Source organism: Musca domestica, unplaced genomic scaffold (genome assembly GCF_030504385.1).
Source record: "Musca domestica strain aabys unplaced genomic scaffold, Musca_domestica.polishedcontigs.V.1.1 11, whole genome shotgun sequence".
NCBI classification, from domain to species: domain Eukaryota; kingdom Metazoa; phylum Arthropoda; class Insecta; order Diptera; family Muscidae; genus Musca; species Musca domestica.
The window spans coordinates 2678263-2697593 of NW_026712133.1; the positions used below are offsets into that span (position 1 = coordinate 2678263).

Below are 19331 nucleotides of genomic sequence, written 5' to 3' on the forward strand. Positions count from 1 at the left end.
TATATCGGAGCTGTTCCAATTTTAGACAATTTTCTGTCTTAGGCTGTAGCATAAACTACGAATTTCAAATACGACATCTCAAACAATTTCGGTGGGTATTGTACCTAAACTCGTCAAAATACCGAATATAGGGAGGTACTGATATATGGGGCCTATACGAAGACCTGGATTTGCATAGACAATTTTCTGTTACAGACTGTAGATCCCATTACGTAATTTGAATCAATTCCGGTGAACAATGTCGCTAAAATCATAAAAATAACGATTATAGGGAGGTACCGTTATATGGGGGCTATACGAAAACGTGGACCTACATTGCCCGTTTTCTGTCTTAGGCTGCACTATCCCTTTGGAATTTCAAATATCAAATTTGAAACAATTGCGGTGAATAATGTCGATAAAATCATCCAAATACCGAATATCGGGAGGTACCGTTATATGGGGACTATACGAAGACGTGGACCTGCACAGTAATTTTTCTGTCTTAGGCTGTACTATCGCTTTGGAACTTCATATCAAATTTGAAACAATTCCGGTGAATAATGTCGCTAAAATCATTAAAATACCGAATATCGGGAGGTACAGTTATATGGGGGCTATACGAAGACGTGGACCTACAAGGCCCATTTAAGAACTTAACCTGCCTGCTGGAAAAATAAACATGTGTGCAAAATTTTAGCCTTCTATCTCAATTCGTTCGAAAGATAGCGTGATTACAACAGACAGACGGACATCGCTAAATCGACTTAGAATTTTACGCTGATCAAGAATATGTAAACTTGTTTGGGTCTGACATGAGTATTTCGAGGAGTTACAAACGGAAAGACAAAGTTAATAGTATGGTGGAGGGTATAAACAAGTAAAAAAGCAGTAAGATCGGACGGGCCAATCTTTGGGTACCCTCCACCATTTAGAACCAATTTGAAATTTTTCGAACAAGATAACATTCGCCTCAAACTCTGTTAACATTTTAAAAATAACGCATATAGCCGTTATATTAGGGCCTGTACGACGTGCACCTACATAGGCATTGTTTGTCACAAGCCATTACCATATTTAAATTCGAAACTGGAAATAAACGGTGTATAATGTAGCCAAAATCATTAAAACACTGTACATAGGGAGGAACCGTTATATAGGAGCTATACGAAGACCTGGAACTGCATACACAATTTTCTGTCACAGGCTGTAGCTTCCATTACGAACTTCAAATACGACATCTCAAACAATTTCGGTGAGTATTGTACCTAAAATCGTCAAATACCGAATATAAGGATTTTAGCCGAGCTTTGAATACCCTCCACCATTTAGAACGAATTTGGAAATTTTCGAAAAATATAACATTTGCCAAAAATACTGTTAACACCTTAAAATATCGAATATAGCCGTTATATTAGGGCCTGTACGGCGTGCACCTACATAGGCATTGCTTGTCACAGGCCATTACCACATTCAAATTCGAAACTTTAAAATTAAAAATGTTGAATGAAAATTTTTTGATATTTGTAAAAATTGTTGAAAAATGCATATCATAACAACCTCCGATTGGTGCCGTCTAAGAAAACTTATAAAATGTACTTATTTAAAAAAAAAAACAATATTTTAAGAATTTTGACATATCAATGTTCCCAAGCGTTGATGCATCTACCCATATTCTCCTACCATGGTATAAAAGCTATACTGCACTGTAAATATGTAAAAATTTTTAAAATGTTTTTTTTTTTCAAAAATAAGTACATTTTATAAATTTTCTTATACGACACCAATCGTAGGTTGTTGATATGTATTTTTCAATAATTTTTGAAAATTTGAATAACTTTTCATTCAAAATTTTCAATTTAAAAATTGGTTTGACAGTTAATTTTCCCAGCAACTATGCGATGCGACTACCTGTATTCTTCTACTGTAGTTTTGAAGTTTGTTTTGGTTGCAGCGAATTCAAATTTAATTGACAGATCGTATGGTAATCAGCTGAGCTGGAAGGGTGACCTTATACTTGGATCATGGAAAGAAGTTGCTGGACACTTCCTGCTGGAAATGTAACCAGACACACCTGTTGCCGATTGTTGCCACCTTGTGACATATTTGACACTTACATATAAGTAACATATGATCACATTTATTAGGGGTGTTCATACTTCCTAATATTACCAACAAATTGATAAAAATACTTTTGTGCCATTTCCGGATATTTGTTGTGTTGAATCCTTCGGACATCAACTAATATTTAATTTAATTTGTGTTTTCGGCACTGTGCACCCTATATTCGGTCTTATTAATTAACATAAACATATTATGATCGGTTATTACATTTTTCCGATAGATAAAAAAGTGATGTTGTCGGACACATAAATCGTTTTTTGTTATTACAAGTCTCATTTAAATAAAAACTGTCCGATAAGCAAAAGGCCAGACCAACTTTCCTTTATCTTTTAACATAAAGTTTACTGAATTCATGTTGCCATATTTTATATTGATAATATGACAATAACAGCAAAATATATTTAAATAAAGAAATGGATAACGCAACTCGTTTATTTTATATTGAAGAACTGAATTATAAATTTATTTCACGAAATTTCAACCTAAAATGAAGATGCCATTGTGAAAAAAATGCTGTGACTACCAGTTACTTTTACAAAAAGCTTGCCATATCTCTGTAAGAAATGCATATACTTTAGAGGAAAGATGTAATAATGAGAATCCAATAATGTGAATTTTATCCTTTACTTTTCCTAAAGTAAGGGATAACAAAAGTGGACTATAAAGGGAAGATATAAGAACGGGCCTATATATTGAATCAAAAATTATTTATTTTTTTTACAAAACATTTTTGTTTTAAATATTTTATTGTTGTTCGCTACCGATTGAAAACATGCATCTTACAGTCCGTGCACCCTACAGTCGGTTTTATTGAAATGTTTAATATTTTTTTCGATATTTTGATTATTAAAAATTTTTGATAATTTTTCTTTGGCAATAGTTATCGTCGATACTTTGCCATAGTTTGCAGATATTCTACGATACACTGTATACATTTCACGAAATTTGGAGTTAATTTTTAATTTTGTTTTCTTAAAATTTCTATACATTTGTGGTTTATTCACGTTAAATCTCAATATTTTTGCCGTATCTACAATACCTCATTACAATTAGTAAACGACTAATTATAAAATCAGTGTATTTTTCATAAAACACATTAATTTTCTTAAAGCATCACGTGCTTGTGAAAAACTTTCACTTTTTTGGATTTTCACAGAAATTGTTCGACATTACGTGTCTTTTCTTTTTAAAGATTTCCATAGTACAAATTGGTTTTTAATTGTGTTACTTTTCTTGAAGTTTTTCTAAAACAATATACAGTTTTCTGTGAAAACTTATATTAGATATTTTTCCAACTTTTTCTGAATTACGTTCATTTATTTGAAATAAAATGCCACTCGCATCTCTAGATTTGTTCATCCTACTGATGCTTTGGTTAAATTTGATGCCAACTTCAGCCCCCATGGGGACGACGAGCTCGATATCTATATTCTGGAATTACAGGGAGCTGAGGTCGGAACGTTGTGGGAAGAGGTGAAAACCGTTTTTGACAAGTGTCTCAATTATTTTGCAGAAGAAGACAGCTCAGGTGAGGACATCACTGCCGCTGACACTAAATACGATGTCGCATTTAGATGTTATCTGAAAGTATTAGCTCCCATAAACAGAAAGTTAAATGAACTTCGGGCTCCACCTAAGACATCAATGGCGACATCGTCTCCCCAGGCTAGCGTAGGTAATAGGACTATATCTCGTTCCGAGATTAATACAGTCAATCAGCCTACTCCTCGTTCCGAGGATAGAGCTTCGATTTTGGAGGCTCCGCCTCATTCGCCAATATCTTATAACTCATCACTCACATCCTGTGGTGGTGATAATTGTTTGTATAAGATTGAATTGTTTGTATAAATGGAGATTAAAGAAGAAATAAAAATCCCATTGACTTTTGCACAATTTTGTATTTTCATTGCTCCGGACGTGATCTCTTTAAATGTCTTCCTACGGAATGTGCACTTAAAATCTTGTAATTACAAATTTGAAAATTACACACAACTTCGTTAACGTTTAATTCATATGTATTGAACATATCTAAAAGAATACTATTTTTGTAATTATTAACTGAACGTTTGATAAGAATTGAAAGACAGGACATTGACACCGAAGTCATAAAACTGACATTAAACACTCAGCCATACTAAAATATTTAGTTTTTTTGTACCTACCACAAAATAGCAGGTAAATTATCTGCATAATAACTCATTACAACGCAACCATTAAAATACCTTTTTTCGCGGAAAATTAAAATTTTCAAATTTCAATGGTTAAATACGAATTATTATCACTTCAGATTTGGTCCTTTTTTATTTTTTCTACCTATTATCATATTTTTCTACTGTCTTCAATGTCGCAACCAATCTAACCATACATAATAAATAAAAAGATTCAGCTTTATTTTTCATAATATTGTATTGTATCAGTAATTTTTTGCATTATCAAAAACAGCACAGAACATACTGCACCGAACATACTGTTTATTTTCGAACGCTGTTTCAAACACTCTATGTATCCTCAATTTCAATTAAATTTGGGCGGTGTGAAGGAATTCAGTTGCACCAAATATGATATGTATGTTCAATTCCAATGAAATTTGGAATGAGTGACGGAATTTGGTACAAAAATAAATTTGTCAAATTATATTGTAATCGGTTGTCTTTTGTATATAGTTCTCATATATATTTTCGGTCTATTTTATATATTTGATGCACCAATCACGCTATATATCTCTAATTTCAATTAATTCTGGAAACAAATTTGTAAAATTATATTGAAATCGGTTCAGTTTTGGACATAATTCCTATATACATATTTTGTTCGATTTCGTGTATTTGATGCACCAATTTCCATATTTCAATGAAATTTGGAATGTGTGGCAGAATTTGGACCAAAATTAAATTTTGTCCATATATATGTTTCTAGGCTAACAGTTGTTGCGTGCGTACCGCGATTGCTGAAGATTAATTTTTTGTATTATCGGCTGAGCGAGGATTTACACTTGTAATTACCGCTCCAGCCGATCTTAAAAAAATGAATGAACCGGATACGGTTGGGTGTCAAAGTGCTGCCAATGTTCCTCTTAGTACATGGTACTAAGATCATATGCAACCATGGGTAACGATAGGGCTCGCCAAGTGCGATCAAAGAGGAAGAGAATAAACAAGGGAGAACAAAAAAAAAAAGGAAAAGTGGGAAGATCGCGTCCAATGGCTGCCGTATAAAAGGGGTAACGGACAGAAAATTCGCCATTGAAGTTTTGGTAAACTGGCAAGAACAAGTTTTCTAAGCAAAAATTTAAAAAAAAAGTGATCCCATAAAAACACCAAGATAGTGGAATTAAAGTTTTCGTAAATTTTTTTATTTTTTATTGGCCGATTGTTGTGTATGTGTGTGTGTGACCAAAATTTTGTAAGTTTCTGTTGTTCTAATAGTGTATGTCTTTTTGGTGTTTCGATGTTGTGTTTTTTCTTTTAAGATAACACCCCAACAAAAGACGGCTAGATATCTGACCCCTCCAAGTTTTCGGTGGAGGAGGTCAGTAAATTTTTTTATATAAACGCAAGAGAAGCGCTGCTGCCCAGAAAGTCCGTGAGTGAGGCCAAGCCCCGGTCCGCCAAAGTACCGGTATTCAAACAGTGGTCGGCTCGGTAGGTCTGATGCCGAAAAGGTCAAAAAGATCATCAATATCTGGAAAGAAAAGAAAATATATAAGTACAGAATCTCCAGGTAATAATTTGTATTATTAAAACTTACCGAGTCCTGAACGGTTGGTGCGGCCAAGTGGCATATATATATCTTCCTCCTGCGGCCTGGAAAAAAAAGAAGAGAATTTTGATTAATGATTAATTTGAATGAAAAATGGAATGACACCAAAATTTTGTACTGACTAGTTTAATTTAATGTAATTGTCTGTAGTTTAAGTGTGATTGTCCTTAGTGTATAGAATTTAGGTTAAGATTTTTATATTGTGAAAATTTCTAACGCCCGGTTATATACCTGAGCGTAGGGTTAGACCGTCATACGAAGGGAGAGTTCCAGTTTATTGGTAATTTTGGACATAAGGTAACGTCCATAATACCCCCTTAACAGAGCTCTATTAGGGAGGGAGTAGATGCTTAAAGTGGCCAGTTTGGCAAAAATTTTTATGTACTCTTCGTAGACTGTAGTAGCCCGAGCGATTGGCTCACATAAAGACAGATTCAGGTGTTAGGAATTTTAAAGTCAACATTGTTCAAATATTTATTTGTTAGGATTAAGTCAACTCTCGATATGTCAATAAATTATTTATATGTGTAAGTGTTAATAGTCGATATGATGTGCTAATTTGTAAACTCTTGGGGGAATATAGGGTGTAAATTGCGTGGTAAGTGTTAGTGGAATGCGGGGCCCTTAAGATATTTAACGATTATTGGACATAAGGGTCAAGGTTGGGTGGGCCAAGTGTGGGTGCAATTTCCACCAAGCACCCTTGTCACCGGTGTATGCAGTGTTTGTATTTTTGTTTGTTTTGATGTTGTAATATGTCCCCTTTTTTTTAATTGTTAGGTCCCTTGGACTGTTGGTGTCAGGGTTGGAACCGACCCTGAGCAAAAAGCTCCCCTGAGCAGCTGGATACACACCACAGTACCGCATAAGGTGGTAACCATAACAATATTTGGAACCGACCCTGAGCAAAAAGCTCCCCTGAGCAGCTGGATACACACCACAGTACCGCATAAGGTGGTAACCATAACACAGTAAATAAGTTAATTTCGGCCGGGCCGAACTTTAAATACCCTCCACCATTTGGAACGAATTTGGAAATTTTCAAAAAATAAAATCCTTAAAAAAATTTGTTTAATTTTTTAAAATACCGAATATAGCCGTTTTATTGGGGTCTATACGAAGTGGACCTACATAGGCATTGTTTGTCATAAGCCATTACCATAATCAAATTCGAAAACTTGAAATAAACGGTGAATAATGTAGCTAAAATCATCAAAATATCGTATATAGGGAGGAACTGTTATATCGGAGCTGTTCCAATTTTAGACAATTTTCTGTCTTAGGCTGTAGCATAAACTACGAATTTCAAATACGACATCTCAAACAATTTCGGTGGGTATTGTACCTAAACTCGTCAAAATACCGAATATAGGGAGGTACTGATATATGGGGCCTATACGAAGACCTGGATTTGCATAGACAATTTTCTGTTACAGACTGTAGATCCCATTACGTAATTTGAATCAATTCCGGTGAACAATGTCGCTAAAATCATAAAAATAACGATTATAGGGAGGTACCGTTATATGGGGGCTATACGAAAACGTGGACCTACATTGCCCGTTTTCTGTCTTAGGCTGCACTATCCCTTTGGAATTTCAAATATCAAATTTGAAACAATTGCGGTGAATAATGTCGATAAAATCATCCAAATACCGAATATCGGGAGGTACCGTTATATGGGGACTATACGAAGACGTGGACCTGCACAGTAATTTTTCTGTCTTAGGCTGTACTATCCCTTTGGAACTTCATATCAAATTTGAAACAATTCCGGTGAATAATGTCGCTAAAATCATTAAAATACCGAATATCGGGAGGTACAGTTATATGGGGGCTATACGAAGACGTGGACCTACATGGCCCATTTAAGAACTTAACCTGCCTGCTGGAAAAATAAACATGTGTGCAAAATTTTAGCCTTCTATCTCAATTCGTTCGAAAGATAGCGTGATTACAACAGACAGACGGACATCGCTAAATCGTCTTAGAATTTTACTCTGATCAAGAATATGTAAACTTGTTTGGGTCTGAAATGAGTATTTCGAGGAGTTACAAACGGAAAGACAAAGTTAATAGTATGGTGGAGGGTATAAACAAGTAAAAAAGCAGTAAGATCGGACGGGCCAATCTTTGGGTACCCTCCACCATTTAGAACCAATTTGAAAATTTTCGAACAAGATAACATTCGCCTCAAACTCTGTTAACATTTTAAAAATAACGCATATAGCCGTTATATTAGGGCCTGTACGACGTGCACCTACATAGGCATTGTTTGTCACAAGCCATTACCATATTTAAATTCGAAACTGGAAATAAACGGTGTATAATGTAGCCAAAATCATTAAAACACTGTACATAGGGAGGAACCGTTATATAGGAGCTATACGAAGACCTGGAACTGCATACACAATTTTCTGTCACAGGCTGTAGCTTCCATTACGAACTTCAAATACGACATCTCAAACAATTTCGGTGAGTATTGTACCTAAAATCGTCAAATACCGAATATAAGGATTTTAGCCGAGCTTTGAATACCCTCCACCATTTAGAACGAATTTGGAAATTTTCGAAAAATATAACATTTGCCAAAAATACTGTTAACACCTTAAAATATCGAATATAGCCGTTATATTAGGGCCTGTACGGCGTGCACCTACATAGGCATTGCTTGTCACAGGCCATTACCACATTCAAATTCGAAACTTTAAAATTAAAAATGTTGAATGAAAATTTTTTGATATTTGTAAAAATTGTTGAAAAATGCATATCATAACAACCTCCGATTGGTGCCGTCTAAGAAAACTTATAAAATGTACTTATTTAAAAAAAAAAAAATATTTTAAGAATTTTGACATATCAATGTTCCCAAGCGTTGATGCATCTACCCATATTCTCCTACCATGGTATAAAAGCTATACTGCACTGTAAATATGTAAAAATTTTTAAAATGTTTTTTTTTTTTCAAAAATAAGTACATTTTATAAATTTTCTTATACGACACCAATCGTAGGTTGTTGATATGTATTTTTCAATAATTTTTGGAAATTTGAATAACTTTTCATTCAAAATTTTCAATTTAAAAATTGGTTTGACAGTTAATTTAAGGTTAATTAAGGGTGACCTTATACTTGGATCATGGAAAGAAGTTGCTGGACACTTCCTGCTGGAAATGTAACCAGACACACCTGTTGCCGATTGTTGCCACCTTGTGACATATTTGACACTTACATATAAGTAACATATGATCACATTTATTAGGGGTGTTCATACTTCCTAATATTACCAACAAATTGATAAAAATACTTTTGTGCCATTTCCGGATATTTGTTGTGTTGAATCCTTCGGACATCAACTAATATTTAATTTAATTTGTGTTTTCGGCACTGTGCACCCTATATTCGGTCTTATTAATTAACATAAACATATTATGATCGGTTATTACATTTTTCCGATAGATAAAAAAGTGATGTTGTCGGACACATAAATCGTTTTTCGTTATTACAAGTCTCATTTAAATAAAAACTGTCCGATAAGCAAAAGGCCAGACCAACTTTCCTTTATCTTTTAACATAAAGTTTACTGAATTCATGTTGCCATATTTTATATTGATAATATGACAATAACAGCAAAATATATTTAAATAAAGAAATGGATAACGCAACTCATTTATTTTATATTGAAGAACTGAATTATAAATTTATTTCACGAAATTTCACAAATTCGTTTTGTTTATTATTTTCAACCTAAAATGAAGATGCCATTGTGAAAAAAATGCTGTGACTACCAGTTACATTTACGAAAAGCTTGCCATATCTCTGTAAGAAATGCATATACTTTAGAGGAAAGATGTAATAATGAGAATCCGATAATGTGAACTTTATCCTTTACTTTTCCTAAAGTAAGGGATAACAAAAGTGGACTATAAAGGGAAGATATAAGAACGGGCCTATATATTGAATCAAAAATTATTTATTTTTTTTACAAAACATTTTTGTTTTAAATATTTTATTGTTGTTCGCTACCGATTGAAAATATGCATCTTACAGTCCGTGCACCCTACAGTCGGTTTTATTGAAATTTTTAATATTTTTTTCGATATTTTGATTATTAAAAATTTTTGATAATTTTTCTTTGGCAATAGTTATCGTCGATACTTTGCTATAGTTTGCAGATATTCTACGATACAATGTATATATTTTACGAAATTTGGAATACACTGAGAGAAATTGTGAGTTAATTTTTAATATTGTTTTCTTAAAATTTCTATACATTTGTGGTTTATTCACGTTAAATCTCAATATTTTTGCCGTATCTACGATACCTCATTACGATTAGTAAAGGACTAATTATAAAATCAGTGTATTTTTCATAAAACACATTAATTTTCTTAAAGCATCACGTGTTTGTGAAAAACTTTCACTTTTTTGGGTTTTCACAGAAATTGTTCGACATTACGTGTCTTTTCATAGTACAAATTGGTTTTCAATTGTGCTACTTTTCTTGAAGTTTTTCTAAAACAATATACAGTTTTCTGTGAAAGCTTAAGATATTTTTCCAACTTTTTTCTGAATAACGTTCATTTATATGAAATAAAATGCCACTCACACCTCTAAATTTGATGCCAACTTCAGCTCCCAAGGGGACGACGAGCTCGATATCTATATTCTGGAATTACAGGGAGCTGAGGTCGGAACGTTGTGGGAAGAGGTGAAAACCGTTTTTGACAAGTGTCTCAATTATTTTGCAAAAGAAGACAGCTCAGGTGAGGACATCACTGCCGCTGACACATAAACAGAAAGTTAAATGAACTTCGGGCTCCACCTAAGTCATCAATGGCGACATCGTCTCCTCAGGCTATCGTAGGTAATAGGACTATATCTCGTTCCGAGATTAATACAGTCAATCAGCCTACTCCTCGTTCCGAGGATAGAGCTTCGATTTTGGAGGCTCCGCCTCATTCGCCAATATCTTATAACTCATCACTCACATCCTGTGGTGGTGATAATTGTTTGTATAAGATTGAATTATTTGTATAAAATAAAAATCCCATTGACTTTTGCACAATTTTGTATTTTCATTGCGCATTTTTGTTCGATATAGTTTGCATATTGCTCCGGATGTCTTCCTACATTTCCGGAATGTGCACTTAAAATCTTGTAATTACAAATTTGAAAATTACACACAACTTCGTTAATGTTTAATTCATATGTATTGAACATATCTAAAAGAATACTATTTTTGTAATTATTAACTGAACGTTTGATAAGAATTGAAAGACAGGACATTGACACCGAAGTCATAAAACTGACATTAAACACTCAGCCATACTTTGTAAAATATTTAGTTTTTTTGCACCTACCACAAAATAGCAGGTAAATTATCTGCATAATAACTCATTACAACGCAACCATTAAAATACCTTTTTTCGCGAAAAATTAAAATTTTCAAATTTCAATGGTTAAATACGAATTATTATCACTTCAGATTTGGTCCTTTTTTATTTTTTCTACCTATTATCATATTTTTCTACTGTCTTCAATGTCGCAACCAATCTAAACATACATAATAAATAAAAAGATTCAGCTTTTATTTTCATAATATTGTATTGTATCAGTAATTTCTTGCATTATCAAAAACAGCACAGAACATATTGCACCGAACATACTGTTTATTTTCGAACGCTGTTTCAAACACTCTATGTATCCTCAATTTCAATTAAATTTGGGCGGTGTGAAGGAATTCAGTTGCACCAAATATGATATGTATGTTCAATTCCAATGAAATTTGGAACGAGTGACGGAATTTGGTACAAAAATAAATTTGTCAAATTATATTGTAATCGGTTGTCTTTTGTACATAGTTCTCATATATATTTTCGGTCGATTTTATATATTTGATGCACCAATCACGCTATATATCTCTAATTTCAATTAATTCTGGAAACAAATTTGTAAAATTATATTGAAATCGGTTCAGTTTTGGACATAATTCCTATATACATATTTTGTTCGATTTCGTGTATTTGATGCACCAATTTCCATATTTCAATGAAATTTGGAATGTGTGGCAGAATTTGGACCAAAATTAAATTTTGTCCATATATATGTTTCTAGGCTAACAGTAAATAAGTTAATTTCGGCCGGGCCGAACTTTAAATACCCTCCACCATTTGGAACGAATTTGGAAATTTTCAAAAAATAAAATCCTTAAAAAAAATTTGTTTAATTTTTTAAAATACCGAATATAGCCGTTTTACTGGGGTCTATACGAAGTGGACCTACATAGGCATTGTTTGTCATAAGCCATTACCATAATCAAATTCGAAAACTTGAAATAAACGGTGAATAATGTAGCTAAAATCATCAAAATATCGTATATAGGGAGGAACTGTTATATCGGAGCTGTTCCAATTTTAGACAATTTTCTGTCTTAGGCTGTAGCATAAACTACGAATTTCAAATACGACATCTCAAACAATTTCGGTGGGTATTGTACCTAAACTCGTCAAAATACCGAATATAGGGAGGTACTGATATATGGGGCCTATACGAAGACCTGGATTTGCATAGACAATTTTCTGTTACAGACTGTAGATCCCATTACGTAATTTGAATCAATTCCGGTGAACAATGTCGCTAAAATCATAAAAATAACGATTATAGGGAGGTACCGTTATATGGGGGCTATACGAAAACGTGGACCTACATTGCCCGTTTTCTGTCTTAGGCTGCACTATCCCTTTGGAATTTCAAATATCAAATTTGAAACAATTGCGGTGAATAATGTCGATAAAATCATCCAAATACCGAATATCGGGAGGTACCGTTATATGGGGACTATACGAAGACGTGGACCTGCACAGTAATTTTTCTGTCTTAGGCTGTACTATCCCTTTGGAACTTCATATCAAATTTGAAACACTTCCGGTGAATAATGTCGCTAAAATCATTAAAATACCGAATATCGGGAGGTACAGTTATATGGGGGCTATACGAAGACGTGGACCTACAAGGCCCATTTAAGAACTTAACCTGCCTGCTGGAAAAATAAACATGTGTGCAAAATTTTAGCCTTCTATCTCAATTCGTTCGAAAGATAGCGTGATTACAACAGACAGACGGACATCGCTAAATCGACTTAGAATTTTACGCTGATCAAGAATATGTAAACTTGTTTGGGTCTGACATGAGTATTTCGAGGAGTTACAAACGGAAAGACAAAGTTAATAGTATGGTGGTATGGTATAAACAAGTAAAAAAGCAGTAAGATCGGACGGGCCAATCTTTGGGTACCCTCCACCATTTAGAACCAATTTGAAAATTTTCGAACAAGATAACATTCGCCTCAAACTCTGTTAACATTTTAAAAATAACGCATATAGCCGTTATATTAGGGCCTGTACGACGTGCACCTACATAGGCATTGTTTGTCACAAGCCATTACCATATTTAAATTCGAAACTGGAAATAAACGGTGTATAATGTAGCCAAAATCATTAAAACACTGTACATAGGGAGGAACCGTTATATAGGAGCTATACGAAGACCTGGAACTGCATACACAATTTTCTGTCACAGGCTGTAGCTTCCATTACGAACTTCAAATACGACATCTCAAACAATTTCGGTGAGTATTGTACCTAAAATCGTCAAATACCGAATATAAGGATTTTAGCCGAGCTTTGAATACCCTCCACCATTTAGAACGAATTTGGAAATTTTCGAAAAATATAACATTTGCCAAAAATACTGTTAACACCTTAAAATATCGAATATAGCCGTTATATTAGGGCCTGTACGGCGTGCACCTACATAGGCATTGCTTGTCACAGGCCATTACCACATTCAAATTCGAAACTTTAAAATTAAAAATGTTGAATGAAAATTTTTTGATATTTGTAAAAATTGTTGAAAAATGCATATCATAACAACCTCCGATTGGTGCCGTCTAAGAAAACTTATAAAATGTACTTATTAAAAAAAAAAAACAATATTTTAAGAATTTTGACATATCAATGTTCCCAAGCGTTGATGCATCTACCCATATTCTCCTACCATGGTATAAAAGCTATACTGCACTGTAAATATGTAAAAATTTTTAAAATGTTTTTTTTTTTTTTTTTGAAAAATAAGTACATTTTATAAATTTTCTTATACGACACCAATCGTAGGTTGTTGATATGTATTTTTCAATAATTTTTGGAAATTTGAATAACTTTTCATTCAAAATTTTCAATTTAAAAATTGGTTTGACAGTTAATTTTCCCAGCAACTATGCGATGCGACTACCTGTATTCTTCTACTGTAGTTTTGAAGTTTGTTTTGGTTGCAGCGAATTCAAATTTAATTGACAGATCGTATGGTAATCAGCTGAGCTGGAAGGGTGACCTTATACTTGGATCATGGAAAGAAGTTGCTGGACACTTCCTGCTGGAAATGTAACCAGACACACCTGTTGCCGATTGTTGCCACCTTGTGACATATTTGACACTTACATATAAGTAACATATGATCACATTTATTAGGGGTGTTCACACTTCCTAATATTACCAACAAATTGATAAAAATACTTTTGTGCCATTTCCGGATATTTGTTGTGTTGAATCCTTCGGACATCAACTAATATTTAATTTAATTTGTGTTTTCGGCACTGTGACCCTATATTCGGTCTTATTAATTAACATAATCATATTATGATCGGTTATTACATTTTTCCGATAGATAAAAAAGTGATGTTGTCGGACACATAAATCGTTTTTCGTTATTACAAGTCTCATTTAAATAAAAACTGTCCGATAAGCAAAAGGCCAGACCAACTTTCCTTTATCTTTTAACATAAAGTTTACTGAATTCATGTTGCCATATTTTATATTGATAATATGACAATAACAGCAAAATATATTTAAATAAAGAAATGGATAACGCAACTCATTTATTTTATATTGAAGAACTGAATTATAAATTTATTTCACGAAATTTCACAAATTCGTTTTGTTTATTATTTTCAACCTAAAATGAAGATGCCATTGTGAAAAAAATGCTGTGACTACCAGTTACATTTACGAAAAGCTTGCCATATCTCTGTAAGAAATGCATATACTTTAGAGGAAAGATGTAATAATGAGAATCCGATAATGTGAACTTTATCCTTTACTTTTCCTAAAGTAAGGGATAACAAAAGTGGACTATAAAGGGAAGATATAAGAACGGGCCTATATATTGAATCAAAAATTATTTATTTTTTTTACAAAACATTTTTGTTTTAAATATTTTATTGTTGTTCGCTACCGATTGAAAATATGCATCTTACAGTCCGTGCACCCTACAGTCGGTTTTATTGAAATTTTTAATATTTTTTTTCGATATTTTGATTATTAAAATTTTTTGATAATTTTTCTTTGGCAATAGTTATCGTCGATATTTTGCTATAGTTTGCAGATATTCTACGATACAATGTATATATTTTACGAAATTTGGAATACACTGAGAGAAATTGTGAGTTAATTTTTAATATTGTTTTCTTAAAATTTCTATACATTTGTGGTTTATTCACGTTAAATCTCAATATTTTTGCCGTATCTACGATACCTCATTACGATTAGTAAAGGACTAATTATAAAATCAGTGTATTTTTCATAAAACACATTAATTTTCTTAAAGCATCACGTGTTTGTGAAAAACTTTCACTTTTTTGGGTTTTCACAGAAATTGTTCGACATTACGTGTCTTTTCATAGTACAAATTGGTTTTCAATTGTGCTACTTTTCTTGAAGTTTTTCTAAAACAATATACAGTTTTCTGTGAAAGCTTAAGATATTTTTCCAACTTTTTTCTGAATTACGTTCATTTATATGAAATAAAATGCCACTCACACCTCTAAATTTGATGCCAACTTCAGCTCCCAAGGGGACGACGAGCTTGATATCTATATTCTGGAATTACAGGGAGCTGAGGTCGGAACGTTGTGGGAAGAGGTGAAAACCGTTTTTGACAAGTGTCTCAATTATTTTGCAAAAGAAGACAGCTCAGGTGAGGACATCACTGCCGCTGACACATAAACAGAAAGTTAAATGAACTTCGGGCTCCACCTAAGTCATCCTCAGGCTAGCGTAGGTAATAGGACTATATCTCGTTCCGAGATTAATACAGTCAATCAGCTTACTCCTCGTTCCGAGGATAGAGCTTCGATTTTGGAGGCTCCGCCTCATTCGCCAATATCTTATAACTCATCACTCACATCCTGTGGTGGTGATAATTGTTTGTATAAGATTGAATTGTTTGTATAAAATAAAAATCCCATTGACTTTTGCACAATTTTGTATTTTCATTGCGCATTTTTGTTCGATATAGTTTGCATATTGCTCCGGATGTCTTCCTACATTTCCGGAATGTGCACTTAAAATCTTGTAATTACAAATTTGAAAATTACACACAACTTCGTTAATGTTTAATTCATATGTATTGAACATATCTAAAAGAATACTATTTTTGTAATTATTAACTGAACGTTTGATAAGAATTGAAAGACAGGACATTGACACCGAAGTCATAAAACTGACATTAAACACTCAGCCATACTTTGTAAAATATTTAGTTTTTTGCACCTACCACAAAATAGCAGGTAAATTATCTGCATAATAACTCATTACAACGCAACCATTAAAATACCTTTTTTCGCGAAAAATTAAAATTTTCAAATTTCAATGGTTAAATACGAATTATTATCACTTCAGATTTGGTCCTTTTTTATTTTTTCTACCTATTATCATATTTTTCTACTGTCTTCAATGTCGCAACCAATCTAAACATACATAATAAATAAAAAGATTCAGCTTTTATTTTCATAATATTGTATTGTATCAGTAATTTCTTGCATTATCAAAAACAGCACAGAACATATTGCACCGAACATACTGTTTATTTTCGAACGCTGTTTCAAACACTCTATGTATCCTCAATTTCAATTAAATTTGGGCGGTGTGAAGGAATTCAGTTGCACCAAATATGATATGTATGTTCAATTCCAATGAAATTTGGAACGAGTGACGGAATTTGGTACAAAAATAAATTTGTCAAATTATATTGTAATCGGTTGTCTTTTGTACATAGTTCTCATATATATTTTCGGTCGATTTTATATATTTGATGCACCAATCACGCTATATATCTCTAATTTCAATTAATTCTGGAAACAAATTTGTAAAATTATATTGAAATCGGTTCAGTTTTGGACATAATTCCTATATACATATTTTGTTCGATTTCGTGTATTTGATGCACCAATTTCCATATTTCAATGAAATTTGGAATGTGTGGCAGAATTTGGACCAAAATTAAATTTTTTCCATATATATGTTTCTAGGCTAACAGTAAATAAGTTAATTTCGGCCGGGCCGAACTTTAAATACCCTCCACCATTTGGAACGAATTTGGAAATTTTCAAAAAATAAAATCCTTAAAAAAAATTTGTTTAATTTTTTAAAATACCGAATATAGCCGTTTTATTGGGGTCTATACGACGTGGACCTACATAGGCATTGTTTGTCATAAGCCATTACCATAATCAAATTCGAAAACTTGAAATAAACGGTGAATAATGTAGCTAAAATCATCAAAATATCGTATATAGGGAGGAACTGTTATATCGGAGCTGTTCCAATTTTAGACAATTTTCTGTCTTAGGCTGTAACATAAACTACGAATTTCAAATACGACATCTCAAACAATTTCGGTGGGTATTGTACCTAAACTCGTCAAAATACCGAATATAGAGAGGTACTGATATATGGGGCCTATACGAAGACCTGGATTTGCATAGACAATTTTCTGTTACAGACTGTAGATCCCATTACGTAATTTGAATCAATTCCGGTGAACAATGTCGCTAAAATCATAAAAATAACGATTATAGGGAGGTACCGTTATATGGGGGCTATACGAAAACGTGGACCTACATTGCCCGTTTTCTGTCTTAGGCTGCACTATCCCTTTGGAATTTCAAATATCAAATTTAAAACAATTGCGGTGAATAATGTCGATAAAATCATCCAAATACCGAATATCGGGAGGTACCGTTATATGGGGACTGTACGAAGACGTGGACCTGCACAGTAATTTTTCTGTCTTAGGCTGTACTATCCCTTTGGAACTTCAAATATCAAATTTGAAACAATTCCGGTGAATAATGTCGATAAAATCATCCAAATACCGAATATCGGGAGGTACAGTTATATGGGGGCTATACGAAGACGTGGACCTACATGGCACAATTTAATAACTTAACCTGCCTGCTGGAAAAATAAACATGTGTGCAAAATGTTAGCCTTCTATCTCAATTCGTTCCAAAGATAGCGTGATTACAACAGACAGACGGACATCGCTAAATCGACTTAGAATTTTACGCTGATCAAGAATATGTAAACTTTTTTGGGTCTGACATGAGTATTTCAAGGAGTTACAAACGGAAAGACAAAGTTAATAGTATGGTGGTATGGTATAAACAAGTAAAAAAGCAGTAAGATCGGCCGGGCCAATCTTTGAGTACCCTTCACCATTTAGAACCAATTTGAAAATTTTCGAACAAGATAACATTCGCCACAAACTCTGTTAACATTTTAAAAATAACGCATATAGCCGTTATATTAGGGCCTGTACGGCGTGCACCTACATAGGCATTGTTTGTCACAAGCCATTACCATATTTAAATTCGAAACTAGAAATAAACGGTGTATAATGTAGCCAAAATCATTAAAACACCGTACATAGGGAGGAACCGTTATATAGGAGCTATACGAAGACCTGGACCTGCATACACAATTTTCTGTCACAGGCTGTAGCTTCCATTACGAACTTCAAATACGACATCTCAAACAATTTCGGTGAGTATTGTACCTAAAATCGTCAAATACCGATTCACCGTTTATTTCAAGTTTCGAATTTAAATATGGTAATGGCTTGTGACAAACAATGCCTATGTAGGTGCATGTCGTACAGACCCTAATATAACGGTTATATTCGGTATTTTTAAGATGTTAGCAGAATTTTTGGCGAATGTTATATTATTTGAAAATTTCCAAATTCGTTCTAAATGGTGGAGGGTATTCAAAGTTCGGCCCGGCCGAACTTACTGCTTTTTTACTTGTTATTTATAAAACTTGTGAAATTGGTGGTGCTTCTTGTTTTTAATTTTTTTTAATGGGGGGTAAATTGGTTTGTTTTGACAAATCAGCTGATTAGTTGCAAGCTTCTGCAGAAATGCCGTCTGTTTACTGTTCGCATTGTCATTGCAAAAGAGAATAAAACTACCTTGCTCTCTCAGAAAGAAGCATGGCCCAATTATAAAGTCTTCCTTCGAGCGAATTAATCTAAAACAGCTGTTATTTTACTGATGAAATGTCAAAATTAATGCTTGAGGCGAAAATAAATATTTTCGCGTTGACAGAAGAATTTTGTGGCGAATGCGTTTGC

At 33.4% G+C, this 19331-nt stretch overlaps 1 long non-coding RNA gene across 1 annotated transcript; it reads right to left on the bottom strand.

Moving 5' to 3' along the window:
- Positions 1-5433: 5433 nt before the first annotated feature.
- On the bottom strand, positions 5434-6745 carry LOC131806019 (uncharacterized). The gene is made up of 2 exons (XR_009343928.1): positions 5851-6745; positions 5434-5784 (listed from the first exon to the last, which is right to left on the bottom strand). It is a non-coding gene; the product is annotated as an uncharacterized LOC131806019 (long non-coding RNA).
- Positions 6746-19331: the final 12586 nt, after the last annotated feature.